Genomic DNA, 13,549 nt, shown 5'->3' with positions numbered 1-13,549 from the left:
CGATGCTCTGGCACACGCTTTATTTGTCTGGATGTTTGTTCATAATACGTATAATATTTCTCCGCCTTCTCTGATTTTGAGATCTTATAACAGCCTCGCCTGAAATCACGTTGACATTTCCGCGACAATGTTTCGTGCCGCCTTTTAGTTGGATATTGCAATGAGATCGTAATCTAGGCATACTTCCGACAGAAGTAGCCCTGGTGTTTCCCTGTGTTTTTAATACTTTTATTGTCTTCATTGCTTTCTTTTTTTTTTTTTTTGCTTTTTTGCTTAGGCGTATTATACTGAAGAGCTGTTATGCGAGAGGTTTTGGACTGCAAAAAAAATACTTATATTTAAAGATACCCACGTTTATACATATCTAATCATGTGCGTTGAACGCCGAGCTAGTGCAAAGTAGGGGGGAGGGGGATCTCATCTCTCCTTCCTGAATATGCCGTGATCGGCAAGTTAGTAAAAAGAGTCGGCAAATGATTTCATCTTTCCACCTTTTATCCGAACACCCTGAAAAGAAACGCGATCTAAAAGCGGACCCGTGTTTGCGATTTCGCATGCGAAAACTGCTATGTCGCTTCTTCCATCGTGAGGGTCCATAATTTACCAAAAAAACGAAAAAGAAAAAAAAAAAAAAAACGCCGAAAGATACTCCGCGATCAAAGCACGTATCAAAGGCGGAGAAGGTGAGGTCAGTTTCATTTCCCTTTCCTCTTCCGAGGTCACGAGGAGCGTTTCACCTACCGGTAGACTGCAAAAGACGCCAAGAGCAAACTGGGCCAATTCAATACCGTGCGAATGTCACGTAACTACACAGGGAGAGGTAAGGCCACACCTGCGGCGCGTAGTGACGTCACACGTGAGATGTGCTGGATTGGGTGGTGTGAATCGAAACCTCCCCCCCCCCCCCCCCCCCCCCCCCCCACCACCGCGCGGGTCATCGCACTGTGACATGGAGTACCGTATTTACTCGAGTAATAGCCGCACGTTCGCTTTTCAGCGGAGAACGCAGATTGCCAATCACCGTGATCGACCGCATGATTTCAGCTGTTTACAGGACGGAAATAAAGTCCTCGTGCGAAGATACCATCTGAAGATTGCACTTGTTTGGAAAATTGTGTTCTCGATCTGGTCATTGGCTGTGTTATTTATGCGCAACGCAGTGATAGGCTGTATATGTGTTCTGTGGCAAAGAAGACGCAAAGGCCTTGCTCATAAATAGTGCGGCTATTACTTGAGTAAATACTGTATACCTCTCTTTAGCCCTAAGATGATGGTGCGGCTGAAGCTCCGCGCGGCGGAAGCTCCGCGTTCGCTGGACCAGACGCACGTCGGTCTTCGTCTCGTGATCACGTTCCTTTCCATTCCCACGCAGCTTCCACTGCACTGTCAGCCCAGGGTGAACGGAGTCGCACGAGGGTCGACGAGCTCACGAGAGGGCAGGTCTGCGTACTTCCGCGCCCATCTTAGTGTGCCCAGATTCCAGAGTGTTGCCAAATTTTCGATCGGGATCACGTGTTTTATGAGCCACGTTTGCAATACCAGCTGCGAGCTGGTGACGGAACCGATGATCGTTAAAGTGCCAGCTGAATGTTTTCACGACACACACACACAGAGACGAACGAAAAAGGCAGACACACCGCTGGTGTCTGCCTTTTTTGCATAAAACTGCATAAAATTCCTGGATCTCTCTTTAGAGTTTAGGAATAGACATGTATGCTGGAGATATCAGGCACGATCTTGCAAAGGGTTTCTTCCTTTTAGCTCCGAAGATACAAAGAATGTGAAATGAGCAGTTCTGACCACAGCGCTCAATTCCGCCCTTAAGAGGTCATGTGAGCATCAGGTGCGGAGGAGTTTTGCGACACAAATATCTAGGCTCCAAGATGCGGGCTACCCTAGGACACTTCTTGTTTCGATTTGTAAAAACATATATGCAAAGATCAAGCGCCAACCTGAAGGAGATGGAACAATGACAACAAAGAAGCCTCGAACACCCTATGTGGTCGTCCTCTATATCCACGGGCTCACCCGTCAACTAAAAAAGGTTGCTGGCCGACAGGGCGTACAGGTCATATGCTCTGTGCCTAATAAGGCATACTCCATGTGCCGGAAGGTGAACAGGGAGGACGACAACGAAGAGACAGGTTGCAGCACATCTCCCAAAACGAGATAGACCGAATGCACAAAAGAAATCGTGTACCAGATTCCTTTGTCATGTGGCAAATGCTACATTGGTCAAACGGGAAGGTGCATTAATGACAGAACAAGAGAGCACGCGGCGTCAGTGAAGCCCATCACAGCAGCAGGGCACCTCGCGGCCCATTGTCGTGTGTGCACAAGTGAGCCAAACCTTACCAACATTGACATCCTGGCGAAAATTCGCACAAGGGTTGCTCGAGAAATCCTCGAGGCCCTTGCTATTGACGCGAAGGGAGATCATTGCACCATCAATCGCGCTGTACCAGAAGGAAATCGTGTACCTGCGAAGAGCCGCACACTTGACAGGCACATGAAAGAAGAGGAAGAGTGGTAGACGAGGGTTCAGATATATAAGACAAAAAATCCGTTTAGCTGTACACTAAAGAGAAAGAAGATTTGATAAAAATAGCTGCTAGTCCAGCGGTGTGTCTGCCTTTTTTGTTCGTCTCTGTGTGTGTGTCCTTAAAACGTTCAGCTGGCACCTTAACAACCATAAACCAACTAGCTCAGCTTCAAGCCGTCACAAGCGATGATCGTCTGCGAACGTCTCTTCCTCTCCGCCCGCTTTTCCCGTGGCCACGCGCCGACGCAACGCATGCAAACATGCAGCCCATCGGCGCAGGAGACGTCCGCCATTAAATTACAAACACGCTTCTGGGTACGAGTTGTACCCTCTCTGAAATCTAGGCTCCCTGGCCCATCTGGGCCACACTTGGCTCCCCCTCTCGGGACTCGACGTCGCAAGAGGGATTCAAGGGGCGCGGGGAAGCGCGGCCTTTGGGGCTGGAAACGGGAAAGTAGCCGCAAGGTGCCCGACCTCGCGGATTGCTTAATCCTTCAGAGGGCGCCGGCACGCGAACGACATCGCTCGGCGTCGCGTGTTCCGGAAAGCTCGGGGCTCGCGCTATAACTGCACTTCGCGACTCGAATGGTGGGCATTACATCTCCATTCCTCCGTTTCACATTTTTGACACCAGGCCGCGGAAGCTTTCGCTGCGCGTTTGTATGTCGCGTCTTTCCCGCTGGATGGAGTCTCCTCCTCTGGAGTTGCGCTAGAGCGAGATTAATACGTGACGCGTAACAACAAGTAACCCGTTACTTTGTGAATGGTTACACGACGAAATGCTACAAAAAAATACCAATAAACAGCGCGCTATATCTTGTACACTCCTCCTCGCCCCCGCAGCCTCGACCACGTGTCGCTGAAGAGTGCGAGAGGGGATTCCGCAGTTGCAGGCCTGCCCTCCCCCGGTCGCCCGCGTTTCCTCCGTCGCCTCCGTCGTTTGCTACAACTGGTTCTGTACATACCAGACTTGTACCGTACGCATTTCAAGCAATCAACTTACTTGTAATCGATTACTCTTTGAAGTAATTTTGTAATCACTGGATTACTTTTATTAGGCAGTAATTACAAGTAATCTGATTACTTTTTGAAGTAATAAAATTAGTTGTAACCGTTACAATTTGTCAACGGGACACCTCCCCACGGCACACGCCTTTTTTTTTATGCAATGACAAAAATAAAATTTACTTTTTTTTTGTTTTTCGAAAGGAAAAAAGAAAGATTTTTGCGGAGCTGTAGGAAACGAGGTCAATCTCTTTCTATGTGCAGTTTCTGTGGAATTCCTGTTTTTTTTGTTTTTTTTCGAGCTGGGACTGGGAGTGGGAAGCCCCAGGAAAGCCACAGTGCGTGACAAAGGCCGTTCAGGGCGAAGTTTGAGGAAGCAGAATGTAGCCTTGTGAGTCCTTCGTTCAAACTAGCCCCCTCACGCACACACACACAGAAATAAAGAAATAAAAAAATCCTGCTTAGGGTACCTACTCGCAGCCCGTAGGAGAACCAGAACCGAAGAATGCCTAAGCGGATGCAGAATTTAACAAAAGCAGTTGAAATATTTCCCCATTTCCCCTACGTGGTCTTTGTGACAAGCAATGTTTCGAGTTGAGAAGTGGTCGGGGCGATCTCTTCCGCTAATGGATACTACACATGATCCGTTTCAAATCCTGGAGCTGCTGCTCTTTTTTATAACATGCGAGCTCATCCACATGTGATTAATCAAATGAGCGACGCAAACTTTGAGCGACAACCCTTTCTCAAGCTTAACAAGATCTAGAACCCCCTTCGCTCCCCCCCCCCCCCCCCCCCCCCCCCCCGCACACACACTGGCCAACACCCAAATCATTAAACGTCTTCAAACGAATTCTATGCTTGTGTCCACATTGTGAAGGTGCAACGACCACGAAGAGGGAGCCAGTTTTTCTTCTTCAATACTTGTGCAAATGTTAAATATAGGCTGGAAGTAGTTCATCGTTACGAGCGCTAAAGATGTGTCTTCACTCAATAAAGTAATCGAAAAAGTAACGATTACTTCTTTAAGTAATGTCCAATTACTTTTGCCGTTGAGTAATCAAGTAATCTACTCGAATACTTTTTAGCCAAGAGTAATAGTAATTGTAATCGATCACTTTTTTTCAGTAACGTGTTCAAGACTGGTACATACCGCTTCCGGCATTCCTTTCGGCACAGGGATAAAACGCTGCACGGTTTGCAGAAGGTCTATTGACCCCTGCAGAATTTGTAAAAATTGGACGTGCGGAAAAAGGCTGACCTGCTTTAGGGTAAGTGTCATGTTCTGGAAACCGAAACGATTGAAAATGCCGCAATTTCTGTGACGAAATTCTCGAAGATGGCAAATGACTGAGTAACGAAGCACCGCAACCCGATGTCTCTCAGCTCTGTCAATGTGACAAAAACAAAACTACTCTATCGTTAGACGCCCTCCTGCGCCCATAAGCTCCGAAAACGTTCAAAACAAACTGACCGCAAACAAAATACGTGGTTTATTCTGTCAGCGTATCCGTTACGTTCCTTTTGAGCGATTAGATGGCACACGTCGCGCCACTGCACGGAGATTGCGGCGACGGAAGGGCCATAAAAAGCAGCAGTGGCGGCGTTCCTTGTCTTGGAGGCGGCGGAGCGCTGGGCGATGCCCCATCAAGGGGTACGCCCATCACGTCTCCTTTCTCCGAGAGGATGCGGAAAGAAGTGCAAACGGTTTCTCCGCGACGGGAGGCAACAAAGTGCCCCGACAGGCGATATGAGTTGAACATTCAATGTGTTTTTCAATGCTCGACAAATATATCGTTAATGTTCCAACCGCGCATTCGGAATCGGGGTCACTGAAGTGTCTCATAAGGCGGTCGCAGCGGTTAAAGTTTTAACGTGCCAACGTGAAATTCGGAAATATTTAGCGGCTCGCGCGCTCGTAGATAGATGTACACACTACATGATGATAGTAGGAACGTTCGTTTATATCAATATATAAACTGTCGTTTTACAAGACGCTCACACTGCACGGCAGAATTAGCAGAACACGACATTCTTTCCCATCTTACTTCGAGAGAGCACTCGGTGCCATCAAAATGTAACACTAGGGTTACCACTCCGAATGAGCGCTTTCCATCGCTAGAGTAGTTTTGATGGCAGTCCTTCCATATTGAGAAACAAAGAGCAAATAAAACAGGCTTATTCTCTATAAACGTGTCGTGGAGTGTACATTGTAAATTTTCAGTCCTAGTATCGTATTTTCAGGTGCCCATGCTTCAGCTCACATGCCCACATTGGTCTCGAAATAGCCGGTCTCGAAATACGGATCCAAGTTCTCCATCTCCTCAATGTAACATGTAAACACGAGCGAATTAATAGATATGCAAGTACTCACCAAATTCCCTTTGCATGCCCAAAACATTACTTGTAACGCTGCAGACTTACAAAGCTTGAAGTGATTTTAGTACACGCATAATAAGAGACATCTGGTCAATTCACCTTTTCCCCTAAGCGTTTTTTTTTTCTTTTTTTTTTAATGTTGTTCGTGACTAACATTGGGCATTTTTATCACTACTTTAAGTAGAACGACTGAGAGCAGTTACGATTTGGGAGGAGGCAGAGGTACATTTCGAATTTCGTACACTAGAGAAAGGTGTAACCGGATTTGCAATATTTGCGCCCGTTTTTCTTCTCGTAGTTTCGAGACCAGTGGTGCACGCCATCCTACCTCGCGTCGCCTTTGGTTTGAAATGACGAGCGATCTGTTTATAATCTGCATTGCGACGCTCCATTGCTAAGCGCAACTATACTTGCTCTCGCGTCAGAGGGCGGCGTACATTTATTGATGCGCACGTGGCGCCGAAGTAAATAAATCATTCTTGAGTCGTGGCTGCTGGGCCACGCCGGACATCGAAGGGTTAAACAGTAGATATCAACTCTCTGGAGAAAAGCCAGCAACTGACAACAGGTGGAGCATGGCCTATCAAGATCAGGCTTCGGGATTGGGCGTTGTGATCAGCTAATACCGCAACCTCGTTGGTTGAGGAGCGATAATGAGGCGCTCACCACGCCCTGCGTTTCTTACAATCTCAGAGAGTATGGACTCTCCCAAGTCCGTGAGTGAATACGGCGAGAAACCGATGGACAGGAGGACGCCAAGCTCTGAGCAGAATTATTTGTGGGGAGACGCAAAGGCTTTTATCTCTCCTCAGTGTTCAAACGAGAAACGCAGGACGCCGGCGTTCGGCATTCATACATTGAGCGCAGCGAATGCGGCATAGAGCAGAACGCGAGCGTTTCATTTCCCGGCGAGCAGGAGATCGATATCTGCGACTAATGAGTATCTGTGTGCGCCGGGCTACGCCGCGTTTGTATACGTTCGACGTCGGAGTATAAAGGCTCATTCACGCAGTTGCGTCGACCGCGTTGCACCGCGTTGCGTCGTGCAGCACAGCGCCTTCCCATTGGCTCGTCGTAAGTGTCGCCATAGCAACAGCTCGACGCAAGCAGTCTGAACGAGGCACGAGTGGTTGCAGTTGCACTGGAACGCAATTGTGTGGACGAGCCTTTACAGAGCCTTAAGACTGAGTAGAGTCGTATATCCTCCTATATGCTCACAAAGCCTGGCAGATCGCCACGAAGTGCAACCACCAAAATGGAAAAAGTGGAGTGGCACACAACGGATGAGAGAGAAGAGCCACGTGACTGGTGCCCCGCTGCGGCGAGACGCCGAAGCAGACTTCTCCCGAGCGAACAACCGTGTTTCGGGTCCTTGCCGCGGCAAAAGATGTGCGCTGACGTCCCAGTTCCCCGAGAAATGCCTCTTCGACGCTCTGTAGTACCGAATCCTCGCGCTCCAAATCTGCGACCGCGGGCACTCTATGGCTCCGTCGTCGAACTGCCAGGCTTTGTGAGTATAGAGCAGGCTATGGTAGAGACAAAGCCTTTGCCTCTACGGGTCAATCATCACACTTGGAGCTCGGCGTTCTGGCGTCTCCGCGCGCTCCCCGTTCTCGTCCTCTTTCTCAATTTCTCGCCGTATACTACGCCGCGAGTCACTCGAACCCCCAATCGTTGGCTTTCCTCTAGACAAGTCACCCAATGAGAAGAGCAATCAGTAAGTCCGTAGTCTAGGCGGAAAATTAGAATCCATCCCTCTTTAGCGTGACCGTCGAGTCGCAACACCGATCGCCCTTCTCGTCGGTTGAGTCGATTAAAATAAGACCAACGATTCGTAATCCGAGTGTATCGCTGTGCAGTATTCTGTCACGGGCATCGAACATGACAGCACTTTAAGTACGACAGCAGCCGACGCTACGACCCGATAGGGCCAACGGAGCAGCCGCGAAAGTGCAACGTCATGGCGCTCATCTCGCCCTTGTGCGTCTGCTATCATCCACTAAACCAATCACGCACGGTCAAGGCACCGTGATCCAACGCTTTTTTTTCTGCGCGCGGTTGGTTGAGTTGACGCTGCTCGAGAAATTCGCAAAAATCACCTTCTAGCTGCAGAAAGCGATTTTACCCTCGTCGCCTTCTGCGCACCGCCATCTTTGTCTGGTGGGTTGTGAAACGCCTTCTGAACATCCGCTGTAGTTCAGTGAAACTCAGCATTTTTTTTTTGCGCGGAAGATAAGCGATGAAAAGGTCTCCCTTTGCGCTTTTGTCGACTCCTGTTTCGAACTCGCTCGATTGAGGCGCACCGGGTTTCAGTATGCCGAGCCGCGCGGCCGATGCGGCAATTGCGGGCCCAAGGAAGCGCAAGCACAGGGTTTAAGTACACACACCCTGCTGCCGTCTTTGGGCCTCCGAGCCTGTCGTTTGTCTCGCTCTGGATTCGATTTGCTCCTGAGTCGCTCGGCCCTTGCTATACGCCCAGCCCTGCTGAATCTATTCTGTCGGTAGAGCGAAGGCGGCGATTCGCGCTCTCTGTTGGCCGATAGACCGGAGCTGTGGCCACGGCCGGTCGAACACTTTATTGGAAGCGGCCGGAGTAAAGCTTGCCTATTTCGGTGACTCTGCGGTTCGTCGAGCGACTGGACCACGACCAACTAACCGAGTGGACGGCAACAAGATTGCATTATTTTCTCTGCGCCTGTGTGTCTATATCTGGGTGCGTGCCTGCGTGTGTGCGTTTGTTTTCGTATGCGAGTGTGCGTGCATGCGTTTGTGCGTATATGTGTGTCTGTGCGTATGTATGTGGTTGTGTATATTTCCGGCGCGTGTCTGCGGTCATGTGTGTCTGTGTGTATGTTCGTATGTCTGAGAAGGACGGTAAAGCCCTACTTTAAGGCAGGAGATTGTTTTATTTCTTTTCGGGGTCATTTTTACGTTTGTGATGCATGGTGTCTTGAGATGTATTTCTGGAGCATATAATGGTTATCATATTCCAGATAAAAAGTAGGCTTTGAGGGCGCCATTTAGTTTTATTAAGAAGGTTACGCGTGAGGGTAAAACCATTCACTTAACATACAAATAAATGACATGGGCAAGTGGTACTAGATCAAGTAAAACGAAGAGTTTCCGGAGTGATTGAAGTTTGGAAGTTACAAAGTACGCAAGATGAGAAAAAAAAATTAAAATCCGCGCACAAGGCTAAACGGTCAAGACAGGACCGCTACCCCGCATATAGCAATGTGCTCGTACGTACACATAGAAAATTATATCACGCTCATGAAAACCGCACAAAAGCCCATAAGCGCAGTGATGACTGCCGATGTTCGAATGGAATCACCGCGATACACCAGGACGAATCGAAGGTATAAATCGACCAAACCTGGAAGGTTTCGCCCGCGCTTGGTCAAACCATGTTCAATGTAGTCACATATGCAGCAAATTCAAGCCGTTGGTTCAGGGCTATAAGGAACAAAGAGAGACATTACAAACAAGCAGTAAAGTGGACACATCTCGGTGAATACCGTCGATTTCAATTTCGTACAGCCGTTTATAGTATAATGCGGAGATAGGCCCGAAAAGCTACAGAACTAGATAGCTCAAGCTAGGACCGATAATATTCTACCTCATTAGCCGCTTAGACCCAGTGTTACCCTGCATTCGAGGCTATCACACTGTTCTGTTATTAAGCGCTATAACCACTCAAGGCTCAAGAAAAGCAGAGCGTGTCCCGGGCACCTTCTGATCGCAGTCGATAAGATTGCAGCCCATAAGAATGCAGAAGGAGGTTGATCACATGGTAGTTTTGTTTTTCTGGAAATCGATGATGAGCGGTTCCCAAGAACGGAGGGGTCCAGGAGAAATTCCTCATTTCACGGACCAAGATGGCGACCCTATGGGAAGCTTGGCGCTACTTTCCCAGGATCCAGTGACTTCATTCACACCCAGATCTTCAGGCCACCAAGTGCTTGTCAATCGTGTGGGCAGCGCGTGCAATTGCAAGCTTGCCAGCTATAGATCTTTCCTAGAAAGAGCGTGTGGCCGATGCCATCTTGTGTGTTCGTGCGTATGGCGCGTGCTTTTCTCGCTTTTCGAAGCGACGAACACGCACGTGCTGGGCTGTGAAGATCGCATGCTGGACTGTGATGTTGTAAACAATGGAAAGGTCTATAGGAGGTATTCACTGTACGCCATATTTGAGGGCGATGTTTAGAGCGCATGCTTAGAACGAGCTAACAATAATAGCCTGCTAAGACCAGCAACCTTGATAGTGCTAAATGCACGCTCCAAAGGGACTGCGGAAGCTCGCCGTCAGCACGCGCTCAGCAGCGCACACGGATATGGCCGCCAGTGAATACTCCCTATAGACCTTTCCAATGTTTACAAAATCACAGTCCAGCGTGCGATCTTCACAGCTCAGCACGTGCGTGTTCGTCGCTTCGGAAAGCGAGCAAAGCACGCGCCATACGCACCAACACTAACAATGGCACCGGCCACACGCTCTTTTCTGGAAAGGTCTATAGACAATTGCAAGCATGGCGTCCCGACTGATGCCCATTGGGTGCAGGCACGAGCAGGGTGCGCGTGAACAGAGCTTTGGCAAGCTTGCAATTACACTGGTTTGCCCGCGCGAGCAGTGACATGGCGGCGCGCAGTTGCCTTGTTTGCAATCGTTTATACACCTTTTCCGTAAGGGTGCAGCCATCTTGAATGTCGTCACTTCTGGTTTGCGTTAAAACATCGTTTTGATCTCTCCACTCCATTGGAACGTGTTCACGAAAATGCGTGATTGCGACACATTCTTGTTTTGCCTCACCTATTGTTTCTCGCAAAGTTCAGGTTTAAATGTCTTATTCTTTTTTCGTCCCGCATACCAGATACGGAACCCACGTGACTGAACCCACGTGACGGAACCCACGTGAAGAAAGGAAACGGAACGAAAGGAAATATTCCTTCGCACTGACACCGGTAGTGACGTCATTTTCGGTCCCTTTTTGAAAATAACGAGAGTGCGCGTGCAAGTTTTGATAGGCTCTGAAGATGCGCGAGAGCGGAGATTCCGAAAGCTCTGGATATGACGTCACGCGCTCCGGAAGGGAGGTGCTTCAGCGGTCTTCGAAAATGATTTTATGCAGCCTCCGGGTACTCAGTCGAAGAATAATCTCAATATTCGTAAGTCCCAATGAAGACCACTAAAGTATGTTTCTTGTTGTTGTTTTTCTCAAATACAGAACCGCTTCAGTTTCCCTCTGAGCTCCCAGTGGCCGCGCAATATCGACTCGGCAGGATTGCATCGAGGGACTTTCTCGACCCCGACCCAGCCACATGCAGGCACTTTTGACACTGACCCGCGTGCAAATCGAAACTTGGCTGTGTCGCTGTGGGCCTCTCAGCAGCTCCGTTGTTTGCGAGGCCGACAAGCAGCCGGGCCCGTTTCTGTCCCCGGCTACAATACGGAAACTTCCGGCGTGGCTTTATTTAAAGCCCGCGACCTCCGATCGGTTTTGTTTGGAGAAGAGACCCTGCTGCTCGTGTCCCACTCCCCCCCCCCCCCCCCCCCCTCCCCTTTTTGTCCACTGCCGACTGGGTCGCACATCTCCTGGCGCCCGGCCCACGCCGTTATTTGCGGCTATATTTTTTTAATACCAGGTGCGTGGGGGCGCTTGAGAGTCCCATCGCTTCATCGGGTCGTCGGTGTGCTTTTTCGCGGTATAGTTTGTTGCATCTCGCGTGGCGCAGTGGCTCGACTTCAAAAGTCCTCTAAAGGGCGCACTGGACCGGCCCAAGCACGAGCCAGGTGGGAATGCGGTGTAAAGCAGTGGTCACACTACAAATAATCCCACAAGAGACAAGTCTGCGGACACAGTCTAAGGCAGTCCTTGTATCACATTGGTCATACTTTCTGCAGACGTGTTCGAAGCGCGTAGGAAGCGCTTCGAACATGTTCGAGGCCTGTCCGCAGATGACATCATGCCTGCAGCGTTTATGTAGTACGAGCGTGTGGCTTAAAGGGGCCATGAAACAATTGTTAAACTTTTTCCTTGTTAGCTTTCCTCCTCAACTCACAAATCGCGCAGCGTACCAAACAGTTCAAGAACAGGGGAAGGAGGAATTCGCTCTTGCTCAAACCCTCGTTTCTGTACCCGGACATTACCGCCCTAACTCTAGAAGATTAGCCGTCGCTCAAAGTTCAAACAAAAGTTACTGTTCCCACCCCGTTCACCTCTGAGCTCGCAGTACTGTGGAAGATACGTGCTCGTTGGGACAGCCACAGTTCTACCTTTTACCGCGTGATCATGTTCCCTCGCACATACCCACCTGCATACTCAGGTGGTGAAAGGGAGGCGGCTGATTGGTGGTCCGGCAAGCGCGTAGCTCCCACCGCACTGCCAGCTTACGGGTGAAGGGAATATAATGAGGTCGGGCGTCGTGTGACGTGTGTTGGGGCCGGGTGACGTGCTTTGTGTACCGCGGATGTACCACAGTGAAAAGACAGATAGCTTTCGAAGGGAAGGAAGTACGAAATAGACCGCTATGTTTTCAAATATTCGTAACAAAAACAGGTTTGTGACTTTCTACCTTATTTTTTCTGACCCGCTAAACAATATGCTACTCGTAAAACCCCAATCTAAACTCAGTCATTTTAGTCCAAAATTCGTTTCATGGGCCCTTTAGAACACCTAACCGAAGTACTTCACATTTGCAATGAAATTTTGTCAACTTCTTTTTTAGATGCTTTAAAACTTCACTCTAAAAGATTAGGCAGTCCCGCGTTAATTCACAGTATAATCGCAGCAATAGCTGCAACAAGTCACGGCAAAGTCGTCGGGTATCGGCATCGCTTTCACGCACCGTGAGGTGCGTGAATACGAGCGTTCGTAACAAAATAAACGTCTGACCATTTTGTTCCGAACGCTTTTTTTTTTTTTCCGGACCGCGTGAAAGCCCCTTTCCTGGCGCGGGTTTTTGCATAGCCTCCTCTATACTGAGAAAGCCTGGCAGATCGCCACGAGACGCGGCCGCCGAAAGTGAGAAGGTATACCGGCAGACAACGGATGAGAGGACAGCCTAACGTCCCTGGATAAAGAAACTTCGAGAGACTTTAAGAGAGCCACGTGACTGGCGCCTCGCTGCGGCGAGGCGCCGAAACACGCTTTGGTTTTTTGGCATTGACATTGCCACAACGGCACTTTGTTGTAGGCTAGTCTCTGTCATGTCTTTGTTTTTCTTCTAAAGAGGGCGTAAAGTGGGCATTGGGCGCAACAAAAAACCTAAGTATATAGCGGGTTCTTAACGCTCTGTATTAAGGCCTTCGCATTACAAGCAGCGGACCCAGGTTCGATTCCCGCGGGCAGCGGCGATCTTTTTCAAGGACTTGGCGAGGGTCAGCGGTATCTTTCCAAAATATTCGGGTGACTCCCGGTTAACTAGAATCACGCGGCCCCACCATGAAAGTCACCAGATTCCATAGATGGAGTCCGACCACTCCCAAAAAGGAATCACTGGATTCCGGCGCCTTTATTGTACACGATTGATTCAGTCGGTGATAGGAAACTGCAAAGACGATTATCGCAGCGACATTGCACTTTTGGTGCTGTTTGATTCGATTCATCGAATCGTAGCGTCGGT

This window comes from Ixodes scapularis, unplaced genomic scaffold, assembly GCF_016920785.2.
Source record: "Ixodes scapularis isolate PalLabHiFi unplaced genomic scaffold, ASM1692078v2 PGA_scaffold15__6_contigs__length_5221840, whole genome shotgun sequence".
NCBI lineage: Eukaryota > Metazoa > Arthropoda > Arachnida > Ixodida > Ixodidae > Ixodes > Ixodes scapularis.
Note: the sequence above shows the minus strand (reverse complement) of the source record.